Source organism: Marmota marmota, unplaced genomic scaffold, assembly GCF_001458135.2.
Source record: "Marmota marmota marmota unplaced genomic scaffold, marMar, whole genome shotgun sequence".
Taxonomy (NCBI): Eukaryota; Metazoa; Chordata; class Mammalia; order Rodentia; family Sciuridae; genus Marmota; species Marmota marmota.
The window spans coordinates 1-14,985 of NW_026008606.1; the positions used below are offsets into that span (position 1 = coordinate 1).

General features: G+C 34.7%; 1 pseudogene; it reads right to left on the minus strand.

Annotated features, from left to right (window-relative positions):
* Nucleotides 1-10,408: 10,408 nt before the first annotated feature.
* On the minus strand, nt 10,409-13,595 carry LOC107133795 (annotated as a pseudogene).
* Nucleotides 13,596-14,985: the final 1,390 nt, after the last annotated feature.

A 14,985-nucleotide genomic window follows, 5' to 3' on the forward strand; every position in this document is an offset into this window, starting at 1 on the left:
TTGCAAATTAAAACAATAGTAAAATACCAGTGGATATGAATCAGAATGGTGAATGTCTAATGCTGAGGAGGTCAAATGCTGGAAAGGCTTAGATGTACCAGGATCTCTCTCATTCATGGTGTTCAGAGACACAAAAGTATAAAACATATCTGGTAGAAAGTTTGACATTTCTTAAAAAATCAAATGTGTACTAATCATACAATCTTGATTTGTCTTTCTTGCTGCATACCCAATTGAGTTGAAAACTTACATAAAAACCTGCACACAAATGTTTACAGCAGATTAATCTATCATTGCAAAAACTTGTAATCAAAAATGATGTCCTCAACTTGTGAGTGGGTAAATGAACCAGTGCATTTATGACATAATATTATTCAGCCTTAAAAATAAATGACCTTATTCACCATGAGAAGATGTAGAGAAACCTTAAATGCTTATTTGAGGTGAAAGACCTTAATCTGAAAATAATGCAATGGATTTCAATCCATGAAATTCTGTAAAATGCAGAATTATGAAGACAGTAAAAAGATCAGTATTTTTCTGGAGTCAAAGTGGTAGAAAAGATAAATAGATAGAGCACATAGGATTTTTAGGCCATAAAAATACTCTTTGTGAAACTGTATTGAAAGATACACATTTATACATTGTCCAAACCTACTGAATGTACAGTCACCAAGACTGAACCCTCATGCTAACTATGAATATTAAGTGATAATGATGTGTCAAAGTTGGTTCATTGATTCTAAAGATTATACCACCCTGGGGCAAGATGTTGATGGTGAAAGAAGGGCCATGTGTGTGTGTGTGTGTGTGTGTGTGTGTGTGTGTGTCTGGGAAAGGTGTATGAAGAAATATTTGTACTGTCAATTATTCTGTGAACCTAAAAGTCATTTAAGGTTCTTCTACATGTTATCATGGCTTTATAGTTTTCAGAATAATTAAAAGTAAAAACCTAAAAGTGCTATAAAATTTAAGTGTATTAAATATAAACCTAAGCCAGGTATTGTGCCACATGCCTGTAATCCTAGCTTATCTGGAGGCTGAGGCAGGAGGATCTTGATTTCAAATCCAACCTCATGGGGCTGGGGTTGTAGCTCAGTGGTAGAGTGCTTGTCTTGCATGCATGAGGCCCTGGGTTCAATCCTCAGCACTATGCAAAAATAAATAAATAAATAAATAAAAATAAAGATACTGTGTCCATCTACAACTAAAAAAAAAATTTTAAATCATGCCTAAGCAACTGCAAGGCACTAAGTAACTTGGTAAACTGAAACCCTGTCTCTAAATAAAATACAAAAATAGGGCTAGGGATGTGGGTCAGTGGTTGAGTGCCCCTGAATTCAATCTCTGCAAAAAAATTATATTATATATATATATATATATATATATATATATATATATGAAAGCTTCAATAAATCTAGCTCTTTTTGAGAAATGAACAGAATGGCTTTTAGATATTAATAACTAGATTACATTGATCTAAAAGGAAAGCAATATATTGGATAATAGCTTTGTTTTTCAGAATCTAAAATGTCCTTCTGATATAGAAAAATCAAAGTCATGCTTGTTTTTATAAAAAGAGCTATGTCTTATAAAGTACAGCTTAATAAAGTATAGTTCATCATTTCACAGCATGCTGTTCTACATTATGTAATGATACCAAAGCTAAATCTATCTACAATCTGTTGTTTTAATAACAAAATGCATTAAGTAAATGAAGTATAGTGGAATTTTAGCTGCAGAGTTTCATTCTTCACTTTTTTTTAAACTTCATTGAATCTTTGTTCTAATATCTATATTTTGATTTATTCATTTTTATGTGGCCCTGAGGATTGTACCTACAACCTCACATGTGCCAGGGAAGCCCTCTGCCAGTGAGCTCCACTCATCATTTTTACTTCTTTTTACTGTATATCTTATTATAATATCAGTCTTCCAGTGTCTTCTCTGATCAGGTTTTTAACTTATAATAAATATGAATTTCACATGTTCGTATCTCTCTATAAATCTGTATGAAATTGTCTTAACTTCTCCATTTGAACTTCCAAAAAAAATAATAAATTGTCTGGGCTGGGGCTCAGTGGTAGCAGCACATTTTCCTGGCATGTGTGAGGGACTGAGTCCAATTCTTAGCACCACGTATAAATAAATAAAATAAATATTCAGCAACTGAAAATATTAAATAAAAAATTAAGTCTTTATCTTATCAACTAAGTTGGCTCCAGAATAATACTGTTGTATCTTTATAAAAATTAGTCAAGTTTAAATTAAAAAAAAAATCTATCTACAATCTATTTCATCCAGTAAAAATTGTGGGCTACTTATGCTTTATTCTGACTTATAGTCATAAATATGATTATGTAAATGGCATAATTCCAAAAAAGTTAATATGGATTATCTAACATTCATCAATCTTCAAAGGTATAGAGTGCTTATGCTGACTTTAGAAAGTACTTCATATAATCTAGAGAATGATGCGTGACAAAAATCGAATATCCATAACTTCACAAAATATTTTTGAGTAAATAAAAAGTAAGAAATAATCAAGTTTTGTTAAATTAATTTTGCAAGAAATGCCAGATAATATTTACCATTACAACAAAATCTCATGTACATAACTAAATGGCTTAACCTTTAGTTCCTTATTAGTTATTATTATGATGTTTCAAGATTTTATAATTTAAAGGTAATTTTATAATTATTGTATAAAAATAATATTCATTCTTCCGAAAAAGGAAATATAAATAACATAGAAAAAATAAATATATTATTTATTTTTTATCATGTCAGTAGTGCTGACATGATACTTTGGTTTGCATTATTGAATATTTATTTAAATGTATATCAAAAACTACATCTTAGGCTGTGGTTATAGCTCAGTGGTAAGGCAATTGCGTAGCATGTGTGAGACATTGAGTTTAATCCTGAGCATCATATATATGTAATAAAAACAAAACAACACAAAAAAAGGTATAAAAAAAGTCTTATCATAATTAATTTGCAAATATTTTCTCCAATCTTTAGGTTTCTTTTTTTCCTTTAGATTCCCAGTCTCCTGAAGTGTAACAATCTTAGTTTTAATAAAATAAAATTCATTATTTTTTTCTTATGGATTGTGATTTTAGTGTCATGTCTAACAACTCTCTGCCTAAACCGAGTTCTTAAAGTTTCTTCTATGCTTTCTTTTAAAAATTTTATAGTTCTACCACTCAGCTTTAGGTCTGTAATACTTATGTATGGTTGAATTTTATTAAGAGGTTTTTTAACATGTGAGTAATCATTTAATAAAAGGACAACTCTATCAAAAATCAAAAGAACATGTTTTTAAGAGCTTATTTCTGCAATCTCAATTCTACTTCACTAACCGCTATCTTTACTCTTAGGTTAATGCTATGTTGCCTTAATTACTCTCAGAAAAGGAAAAAAAAAATGAAATTGGAAAGTGTAAACTCTTCAATTTTGTTCTTCTATCCATTTATTTCAATTGTACTTGCTTCTACTGTATTGTGTGCATTCATGGACACCACCTTAAACCTTTACTTAGAAAAAACAGATATAAATATAAAATTAAATAACCTATATTTTAAAGATATATTCGACAGATTATAGTCATCCCAAGATTCGAGTGTGACAATCATTAATGTATGCCCCTCGGAATGACTAGTAACTTAAATCTCCCAACTTCTGAGGCCTACATCAACAAACATTTACTGAAAGCCTACCAGATACCCTACAGTATGAAAGTTTAGATATTGAAAACACAGAAACCTTTTTCCTCACTTAGCATATAAATAGAAAATGATGGCAAAGTATACTCATGACACTCATGGTAGTTTATAAAGTGCTTCTGGATATGTCTGTCTTCACTAACAGACAAGGGCTTGTCTAAAGAAAGTCTCTATGTTGTTCACAAGCACATGGTCAATATTCAAAATATGTTAAAGGAATCGACTACTATTTATTCTTAAAATCATTAGAATCTATGGAATTTATTGCTGATAATAGAAACACATTTGTAACCTAAAAACCAACTACTATACACCTGTAAGATAAATTTATTTAGAAAATAAAATATCTCAAGCTACATCCATGAAGAAACAGTGTAAATTCAATTATGCTCAAGGGACCAATTCTACTCACATAAATGCAACTATCCTTAAAAGTCCACAAAATATGGAGGACCATAATGCTTCATGTTAGAACAGATAACTGGACAGGAGTCCTGGAGGTAAGTCTGTGATTGAGGAGGTAGAGATCATGTTTGCCAGTTGATTTTTTAAGTTACATATCTTATCATGAAGACTATCATAAATTTTAAAAGTTTATCAACAGTATAAAAATGTAAAGTAGTTTATTTATACATATTACTTTTCAAGTGCCATTAAAAATCACGCTGAAAATATCATTTTGTACTTATTACAAAATTTTGCTAAACTCACATTTCTAATGATCATGTTATTTTAACCCAACAAACTGTAGGTCATTAAACGGTCATAAAATTTCACTGATTTTGGCGAATAGTCATCTAACAATTACTGGGTGCCAGGCCCAGAGGGAGGATTTGACTATCCCAAACCTCAAGACCCACCTGTGAGTAATAATGACTACTCATGTGCCCATGGCAGCAGTGGAGGATGCTCACAAGAACTGAGTCGGGAGGGATGCCCCAGGTTCTGACTGCAGCTCTAAAAGGGTAAAAAATCTGAAAGGGGACAAAGATATAGGGGGTAACCACCCATGAAGATAAGGTACAAGAGTCTAAAATCACACAGAATATTCAGAGAAAAGCAGTGACTAGGAATATATAAAGCATATATTTTTTAAAAAAAGCATGAATGGGCTCCTTTCCTTTAAACCTCTCAAGAACATGGAACTATTTTAAGTAATTTGAGAGAACAGAAGTGGTAACTCAAGGTTGATTTAAAATGCACTTCTTTGATTTCTCAGTTATGGTAAACTTTCCTATATTTACTATACTACTTGTTAACTACTAAAATACTCTCCCCATTTATGTTTTGACAGAACTCTTTGGGTATTTTAGATATCAATCTTTAATCATGCTTGATACACTACTAGGCATGGTGGTGCACACTTGTAATCAATGAATCTTGGGAAGCTGATGTAGGAGGATTGAGAGTTCAATGCCAGCCTCATCATTAAGGAGGAACTAAACAATTCATGATACCCAGTCTCTAAAAAAATACAAAAAATAGGGCTGGGGATGTGGCTCATTGGTCGAGTGCTCCTGAGTTCAGTCATTGATATCACCCCCCGCAAAAAAAAAAAAAAAAAAAAAAAAAAAAAAAACCCATAAGAATGAAAAACTTTCAATGAAAATAAAACCACAAGAATAATTTGAAATTTAACTTGCTCTGCTTGTTTATTGCTTAAAGCATTGCCATCTGTATTAATTCAAATATAGGCTAAAATATTGTAAACCAAGACCAACAACATGATGGGTAAAAAAATTAAAAATAAAAAGAGTTATTGTCTCTTTCATGAGAGTTTAGGTGCAGACAAGTGGTCCACAAGAGGTAGGTAGCTCTGCTCTACAAGTTTGTTCAGAGACAGTGTTCCACCTGACTCATCATAGCTCTCCCTGGAGCACTGCCCTGTCCCTAGCTCACCAGCACTTCAGGGGTAGGAAAAGGGATGTATAAAAGCATACGACAGAAAAGCAGCTTTTGTCGTACAAATATGCCTTAAAAGTAGCACATATCACCTCCACTCTCACCACACTTCCAAAACATATAGCTTATTCACTTTATCTAGCAATAAGAATCCTGAGAAATAGGTTATTTCTATATAGAGACTACATGCCTAGCTAAATATCAGAAGTGGGAGTGTGATCTTCTTCCCACTATGAAACAGTCATCTCCTTTTTCATGAGTTAATTGGAATTTCCACTCAATTACTGGAATCTGTTCAAAGTCTAGGATCTCTGGGTGATGACAATATTCTTCAACAGGTATCAATATGGCTCCTTCCCTATTCAGTGACCTATAACTAACAGAGAACTCATCTTGCTATGTTACTACCACCATCACATCCAATATGCAATGGTCAAATACAAATACGATTAAGTGTTACATTCTGAATAGAATTCCAAAACCAAATACCTATTTTATCATTAATGAAATACTATTGCAAAAGAATTGCAAAGAACCCATGATGCAGGAGAAAATAAGTTTTTTTGTTTAAATTAAGTTTCCATTCCCTGAAAGTAAATTCCTTGTCCATTTTGCTGGGGGAGCCCTGTCTTGGCTTCTGGTAGATTCTTTATTTTCCATTATTCTTTCTGCTCATATATGACGTGGACATAGAAGCACTGTGCCTCAACATCTAATTGCCTACATCCTGATGGTGTAAATTTGGGAGCTATGAGTTACTCAAGTGTCAAGCAACATCAACATACCACAGGCTTTTGCAAGTCAAACTTTTTTTAATTTTTTACAACATAATCCTCTCAAAACTCAATAGATTTCTTTGTTTTTCTCTCAGTGCCACAAGAAAGTAACCACAAGTAACTAATTTGTTTGTTATGAATATTAAACTTGTCAACTCTGTTCTTTATTTTCTGACACCAGTGGTAGATCCAATCCTTTTTCTGTTGATTTACAGCTAGCTACTGTGAGATTGTCTGATTCATACCAGGAGGTTTCTTTCATCCCAATGACATCAGCAACTTGAAATATTGCTTTTTACCTGATTTCAGGCTCAATCACTGACTTGGGTTGCTTTTGCCAATAAAATATAAAGAAAAGTAATTTCACTTCCAAGAAGCAAGGTCTGCCACTTCTCTTTTTCCTTTGTTATAAAAATGGCAATGCCCATACTCCCCTCCAAAGATGGCAATTTTCTTTAGCTTAAATCTTGGGTGTCACAGAGGATATAGAACACAGCCTCAGCTAACATGTCATGAATAAAAAGTAAGCCTCTATTCTATAGGGAATTAGGACTTCATATTTGAAACTGCAGTTTTTACTTAATTCAACTGACTTGTTTAGGTGTAAAATCAAACTGTTAATTTAATTCTTGCCTGGGCTAGCTTCTACAGTTAAACCAAGAAAAATACCACTGTATAATTCAGAGTCATTGGTTCTTTAACTTACATTTTTTAATATTTATTTTTTAGTCTTACGTGGACAAAATATCTTTATTTTATTTTTACGTGGTGCTGAGGATCAAACCCAGTTCCTCATGCATGCTAGGAAATCACTCTACCAAGCCCAATATAATGTTTTTTAATTATGTCAGCCAATGAAGTAGCTAATGTCATGCATTTATTATTATAGAATACCCTAATTCAGGTACTAAATTTTGGCATTTTACAGGGTATGGGTTGAATAGTTGTAATGAAGCAATTCCAAAGTACAATGGCTCAAACAAGAAAAAAATGTATTATTTTTTATGAAACAACATGGAGCTACACATGTGGCTGGGCAGAGAGAAAGCAGTATTAGTTTCTTCCACAAGGTCATTCAGGGCTGACATCTTCAGGATAGAGCTTCTATATGAGTTCTAGCCAGTATTTGCCATTCCAGTCAGTGGTAGGGAAAAGAAGATGGGCACACCAAATACAGGACAAGCACCTTTAAAAAGACAATTCAGAAGCTGCATATTTCATTGCTGTTCACATATAACTGGCCAAAATCTAAACACCCAGCCATAATTAACATCAGAAAATGATGAAATCTATAGTGTCTAAGTGGTAGCCATGCTGCCAGCTAAAGCACAGTTCGTCTAATTCTAGAACTAAAGGAGAAGAAATTAGATAATGGAGAAAAAATAACTGTCTCTGCCATATGCTCATACAATTCTTCCTCAATAGGCATCAGAAAACTATTTTATAAAAGCTTTTTCCAGACATCACACCTCTGTTAAAACCCTCATATTATCTTAGCATAAAAAATAACAAAGTCCTCACCATGGCTTACAATCTTCCCACTTCTGTTTCCCTCATTAAATCTCTCACCTCATCTCTAACAAAGAAGCTCCACAATTTACAATGGTTACATCTCAAAACTATCATAAATCTAAAATATAATTCAAGAATGTATTTAATACACCTGGCCTACCAAACATCACAGCTTAGCAGCAAAACACACTGTAGAATACCAGTAATTCATCTTCATGATCTAGTGTCTTACTGGGATCTTAAGCTCCCTGCTGTTTCTCAGCATCAAAAAAGAATATCCTGCAAGATGATAGCATATACCTTTAATCCCAGGTCCTCAGGAAGCTGAGACAGGATAAATGCAAGTTCCAGACCAGTCTGGGTAATTTAGCAAGAGCATGTCTCAAAATAAAAAAAGCTGGGAATGTAGCTCAGTGGTACATAACCATTGGGTCTAATTTATTCTCTCCCCAAAACAAATATGAGTGGTATAAAAAGATTAAATTCAAAATATGAAATTATATTCTACTGAATGTTTATTGCTTTCAAGATGAAAAATCCTTGATCACACCATCATAGGTCTAGATGTGTTAAATCTGGAACCACCAGTGCTGTAGAATAATGTATTTGCACCTCTAGATGATGACGATCTCTTAAAGAAAATAAAAGCATAAGCAACACAGTGAAATTTTGAGAAAATTACCTCTGCTGAAATTACAGACTTGTTTTTCAACAAAGAACATTATGAATTTAAAAAATAGTCAAAACCCCAGAAGAATATGTTTCCAACATTTAAAAAAAGACAAGGGACTAATATTCAATGTATGTTAAGTACTCTTACAAACACAATAAAAAATAGAAAATACAACTAAAATTTGATTAAAAAAAAAAAAACATAAAGTAAAATGTGCATTATCATGGGCTAGGCTTGTAGCTCAGTGGTGAACACTTGCCCAGAATATTTGAGGCACTTGATTTGATTTTCAGCCATACATATAAATCAACAAAATAAAATTCCACGGAAAACTAAAATATATATATATATATATATATATATATATATATATGTTAAAAAATGAGTGTTATGAGAATTTCAGGATGCTGTATTAAATTTGAATTTCAAATAGATAATTACTGTTGTTCAGAAATAAATATATCCCAATTATTGCATAATACAAACAAAAATATTAGTTGTGGTTTACATAAAATTCAAATTTATCAGCGAATCATCAATTTTTATTTTATAAATTTAGCAACTGTAGGTGAAACCCACACAGCTGACAAGTAAATAAAGATAAGGTCAGGTTCACCAGTATTCAAAGAATGCAAATTAAACCAAAAATACCATTTTAACTATTATATTAGCAAATACTAGAAAACAAAGCTTATTGTTGGAAAGCATACAATACTCTTTTTTTTCCAATTTACTCAAAAGACCATCTAAGGATTTTTTTTTCTTTTTTTTTGCACATAAAGATAGTTTATTAATTAATGTATAACTTATACATTTTAAAGCCAGCCATTTTGTCCAATATTTAAATAACTAGCTATTTAATATTAAAGCAGAAGGTACTGCCACAATGTGGCAGAAGTAGCTTTATCCATAAACCCTTCACACAATTATACATTACATGCTATTTTTATTTAAAGCAAGGCCCCCATACTTGTTCTAAAATATAGGATGTGCTACTGCACTGAAAAAGCAAATGAGGAGACAGACTTTTTTTTGGGGGGGGGGTATAGAGATGGTTTAAATCAAGTAAAGCCATCAATGTCCTTCCAAGTATGGACTATTGTGACATATCACTTTACCACTAACAAATACCCTTAAGGTTTACCCAAACCAAAAAAAGGTGGGGGGGGTCCAACTTTTAAGTTGAGACTAGACTTCCCTCAAAACAGACAGGCACCAATATTAAATTATTTTAACCCCAAGGTTTATAAAGGCAAAACATTTATAAAGACATAAAACTGCCAACTTGTCATTTATACTCACTAACCTGTAGTATTTATTTATTTTAATCACTAGCCCTATATAAATAATCAAATATAGCTAAAATGAAAACTATTATGCCACGCCATAGTGGTTTAAAGGTCTGAAACCTTTCCCTGCTTTGGTGAGTGTTTGGTTACAATAAAACATTATTTCATCCATAAGAAGTTTTACATCAGAGCTCTCAATTCATAGGCAAAATCAAAACCTTGAACAGATTACTTTTCAAATGAGAAAAAGATTTTAAAGATAGTACTGAATAAATATATGTAGTCTTTACAATGGGTCACATATCCTCTGTAAAAAGATACTGCTTAATTATATAAAATAAAGAATGAATCAGATTTTCTTAATTAGATCCTGAACAGTTTAAAAAAAATAAGTTTTCTGGTTTATTTCACAATACCAAATTGAATTTTTCTCCTTCTCAGCAGTTCACTATGAATGTTTTTTAGAAGTATGAATCCCAAACCCCAAATCCTTTCTCTAGCTGTTGCTGCCAATAAACAGAAACTTTATAGACGATGTCCAAGAAAGATATGAAAATGAAATTCTTCTCATTTCATCCTTACTATCAGGTGTCCCTGGAAGTCTTATTTTCCTTCTGGACATGAATTCAGGAACAGTTCCATATACCTATGTTGAACATGGGACCTATCCTTGAACATAGCTGCAAAAGCATCCTCATGGGTATCCAAGTGCACATCAGCTTTTACAGTAGCTTTTTTCACTGGAACTGTATTCCATGGTGATTCTCACAGGCTTCAGGGAAGCAAAAAATTCACAATATCTTGGGCATTATCTTGAAAAGGTAATCCTCTCTTGTGGACAAAATGCAATGAAGGTGTAGTTCCAAAATCAACAGCCTCTGGAAGCTTTTCTGACATCTCTTTAGGCAATTTTTCAAAACCTGTCGTGGGTCTAATGTCCTCATTTACTTCATGTTCTTCAGAGATAATTTCTGGCTTAGTTATATACTTAGCAGTAGCAGAAGGTGCCATTTTCTTTCCCTTATGAGAGCCAACATGGGTTAGAACTTTATTCCTTCTGCTGGAAATACCTCTATATATCAGTTACCAATTTCTTCCCTGTGTTTCAACAAGGCTTGGTTGACCATTTCTGGTTCTTCAAACTGCACATATGATTTCCATGTTTTTCTTCTACCTCTGTACTCTATTGTTAGAGTCTGTAAACAAGTCAGCATGGAGCCTGGCATTTTGCCAGGGGGAGTGGTTTGTGAAGTAATGCCAACGAGCCATTAAGTGTGGAGATTCCTTAATGGTTGACTGCTGTATCTAGTTTATGTTAATTAAGATAAGCTGTGTGGAGTATATATACCTCTGTTGTCCTACAATAAATGGCTCCTACTCCTGCTGTATCAATCTACACAAGTTGCTCGTCACCCCCCCAGTTATTTTGCTGCAGCCGGACTGCGGCAGATGGTGGCCCGTTATGGGGAGCCCCAGGACACTCGGGGGTAAGTGATGAAAAAAAAAAAAATAAAAGCTGCCCATCCATAGATAGGACAGGAGCAAATCTGCTCATCCCTAGATAGGGCGAGAGGAAAAATGGCCATTTTGAGAAAATTGAGAGGATTGATGCAGTATGTTTGTGTTTTGTTTTGTCTCAGTGTATTGTACTGTCTTTGTGATAAAAATATGGAAGGGGTGTTAAGTAAATTACTAAGGGAAGGAGGCACCCCAGTGGAACCAAGAATAGTTACGGCATGTGTTGATGGAAGCCCAGGGACTCTAGTCAGAAAGAAGAAAGTTTAGAGGAGGAAGGATTATCAAGAAAGAAATTGCAAAAGGCTATTACTGAATACTTTTCATTACCAGAGGGTGCGTGAATCAGCGCCGCGGCTGCCACGTGTGTGAGCTGGTCATGGTGCAGCAAGGGCTTTCCAAGCTGCACAGCCAGCTCTTCCCTGGCCCCCGCCTGGGGAGCAGGATGCCACTTTGAGAGCCCAAATCCAAACCTGTGCCCGGAAGCAGTTTGAGTCCAGATACTCCCCAGGGCCATCTGGGGCTGCCTGGGATGCTGCAGCTGGGCAGAAGATGGCCCTGAAGTTTGATCATTTCCAAGGCCAGTAACTACAATGGTTCTCCCACACCTGGAAGCTAATGAGTAATGAGCACTATTAAGGCTTATTTCAAATGTAAAAAACCTTGAGATAATGTACTAAATTGTTCAGAAGGTTGTTTTCTTAATGGAATGCTACAGGATTTTCTTTAGCCATCCAGAGTTCCTGCCTTCGTAACAAGAGTTCCTGCTGTATCAATCTACACAAGTTGCTCTTCACCCCCCGGTTATTTTGCTGCAGCCAGACTCTGGCACTTTTTCACAAAATAATGTCCACTGTATTCAGTCCTGCAAAGAAGTCTACAATATCTGTAAGGGTCCGGCCAAGGTCGGAGGAAGAGACCACCAAGAAACCGCGGCTCATGCAACAGCAAAAGGGGTTTATTGAGGATCCAATCCAGCGTGCTGGGGCTCCATGCTCACTCAACAAGGGAGAGCGGCCCAGAGTAGGGGTTGAGCAATGCTTAAGTACGCTTTTTGGGGAGGGCAGAGACTTTACATACATCACAGTCTCCTTTAACAAATCATCATACACCGTGGGGAAATCAAACAACAATTCTGAGACATGATTAGTACATTCATTGGCGGGAACAGGTCGGGCGGGAGTGATAGGTGAGTTCTAAGGAGGGAGGTACATCCAAACTGATTGGTTTAGGCCCTGCGATGCCTACATGCCAGGCCACACAGGGTCCTGGGTTACTAAACAACCAGTTGGTCAGGGGGAATATTTACTGGGCAGTTCCGGTATTGTCCTAACAGCTACAGGAATTTCAGGTTTTGTGTGTAGCATAGGAACTTAACAATACCTGGTCCTCCTTTTTAACTCAGGCCTTGCAGCTTAGAAACTTTACAATGCCCGGTCTTTTACACTTTAACTTCAATTTCTTTTACCCTTACATATCTTTCTCAATGCAACTATAAGAAAATCCTCTTAAAGGAATTACACCATCATTCACCACAGGAGATGACTTGACCTGTAGGCTCTTCATTAAGTAATCCCCATCTTCATTTTTTATCTCATATACTTCCACATATCACTTACCATGTACATGCAGTGCTTTTCTTAGGCTTTCTGCACATCCTGCTCTGACTCCATTTCAATTAGGGCATCACCCCTTTGTTTCCCATCTCTATTTAAAAGGAAATGTATTACATTCTCACTATTGTGGATTCTGCAGTCTGAGAAAAAGTTAAGCACATATTCCACAGTACATGACCAAGGCAATCCTTGAGCTCCAATGAGATAAATATCATCCACCTCCTTTTGTAACTTGGATGGGGCCAATTCATACTCAAGGAGTGGTGGAAGGTCCTCCAGGTAGATAGTTTTGGACTCCTGGCTGTAGCTCTGAGATGAGCCTGTGGTGGCCGCCAGTTCCTGGGGTAGCAGAGTAGCATGCAGGAATAGGTAGGAGGCGATGGCTGCTGCTGAGGTGGCCACCAGGGAAGGTTCCACCAGTCTCTTGGTGGGCTGACGCCTGATCTGGAGGCCTCGTGTCTAAGAGGCAGCAGCCAGTGGCGGCAGCCAGAAATGCCCAAGGGGAAGGAGCCAGAGGTGGAATAAAAGGGTAAACAGGCAGCGCTGGTGCTGCAATTGCAGTCCTGGCAGCTGCTGCAGTTACATGTTCAGCCCCCAGAAGGCGCCGATTCTTCAGTCGCAGCCCCCGCACCTGCTGCTGTTACAGCTTCAGCCCAGGAACAGTGCCCAGAGTACATAGCACATTCTGACCAGGGACTCCTCGCGAGGTGGGACTAGAGGCAGCTGCCTGTATAGTGCTAGCAGAGTGGAAGTGGAATCCAGGGCCAGGGAGGGGTTGCCAGGGGCAGTTAAAGATCTTTTTGCAAATCAGTTCACTAGGCAATAAAGGCCCAACTAATCACTGGATATATGCAAAGAAACGCATTTCAAATCCATTACTTTGTACAACAGATATTGCTGAAATAAACACAATAACCACATTCAGAAATCATTGACAGTTTTTTTTTTTTCTTATAAATGAAAGTACTAATTTAATATAAATTTTTAAGTTTAAATATTAAGGATAAAAGTATTGAATATCATATGGTAAATAAACAATAGCATTTTCATAAATAATACTCTAATATCAATTTTAATGCTGGGCTAAGATTAATGTAGTTAGATATCTTTGCAGGTAAGAAATTTGGCCTGTAGACAAAAGAGTCAAGATTTACATTTGTTCAAAAGATTTTACATAAAATTGTTTTATCAGAATCAAAATTTTAGCTTTACTACTAGATAATACCTATCTGGAAGGAACAGGTTTGACATAAAAAAATGTAGGTTAAAAAAAGTTACAGCCTTCATGTAAAAATCCCAACTCTTTTTTAAAAAAAAATTCTGAACTTATATGAAAATATAGTACTTTAAAATAAAATTTAAACATAAAAAAGAAATTACATGAAAAACTCATTTTGGCTTCTCTTGCTTCTAAGATAATGAATGCCTCCACTTTATCTAAACAGGAATAATAATTAAAATGGAATTACTCTAAATCAATATTAAAAAAAAAATGTTTTGTTATAATTCCAGCAGATGTAGAAGGTAGCATTTTATTTCATTCTGAAGAGTAAATATATTCTAAATATTAAATAACAAAATGTATTTATATAAATAGTGCTAAGATATAATAATTGTAGTAAAATAATTAAAATATACTAAAATGATTCAGTATACCTTACCGTATAAAAGATATAAAATAATCATCAAATCTTCTAAAATGTTAGTAGGAATAATTGCTACTAAACTCTCCTTTCAAAAAAAATCTATCTATCTATCTATCTATCTATAATAACAGCAAAAAGCAACAATCTTTTAGATCCATAATTCATCATCTATGAATACTAACCTTGACACACATATGATACAATGAGAATGATAGACATAAAAGTAACACAATCTTCACCATAATTTTTAAAGTATTTCTACAAAATGAAAAATAAAATACATTTTACTACATAAATAATTCTTGAAGCAGTGTGTCTCAAATATGAA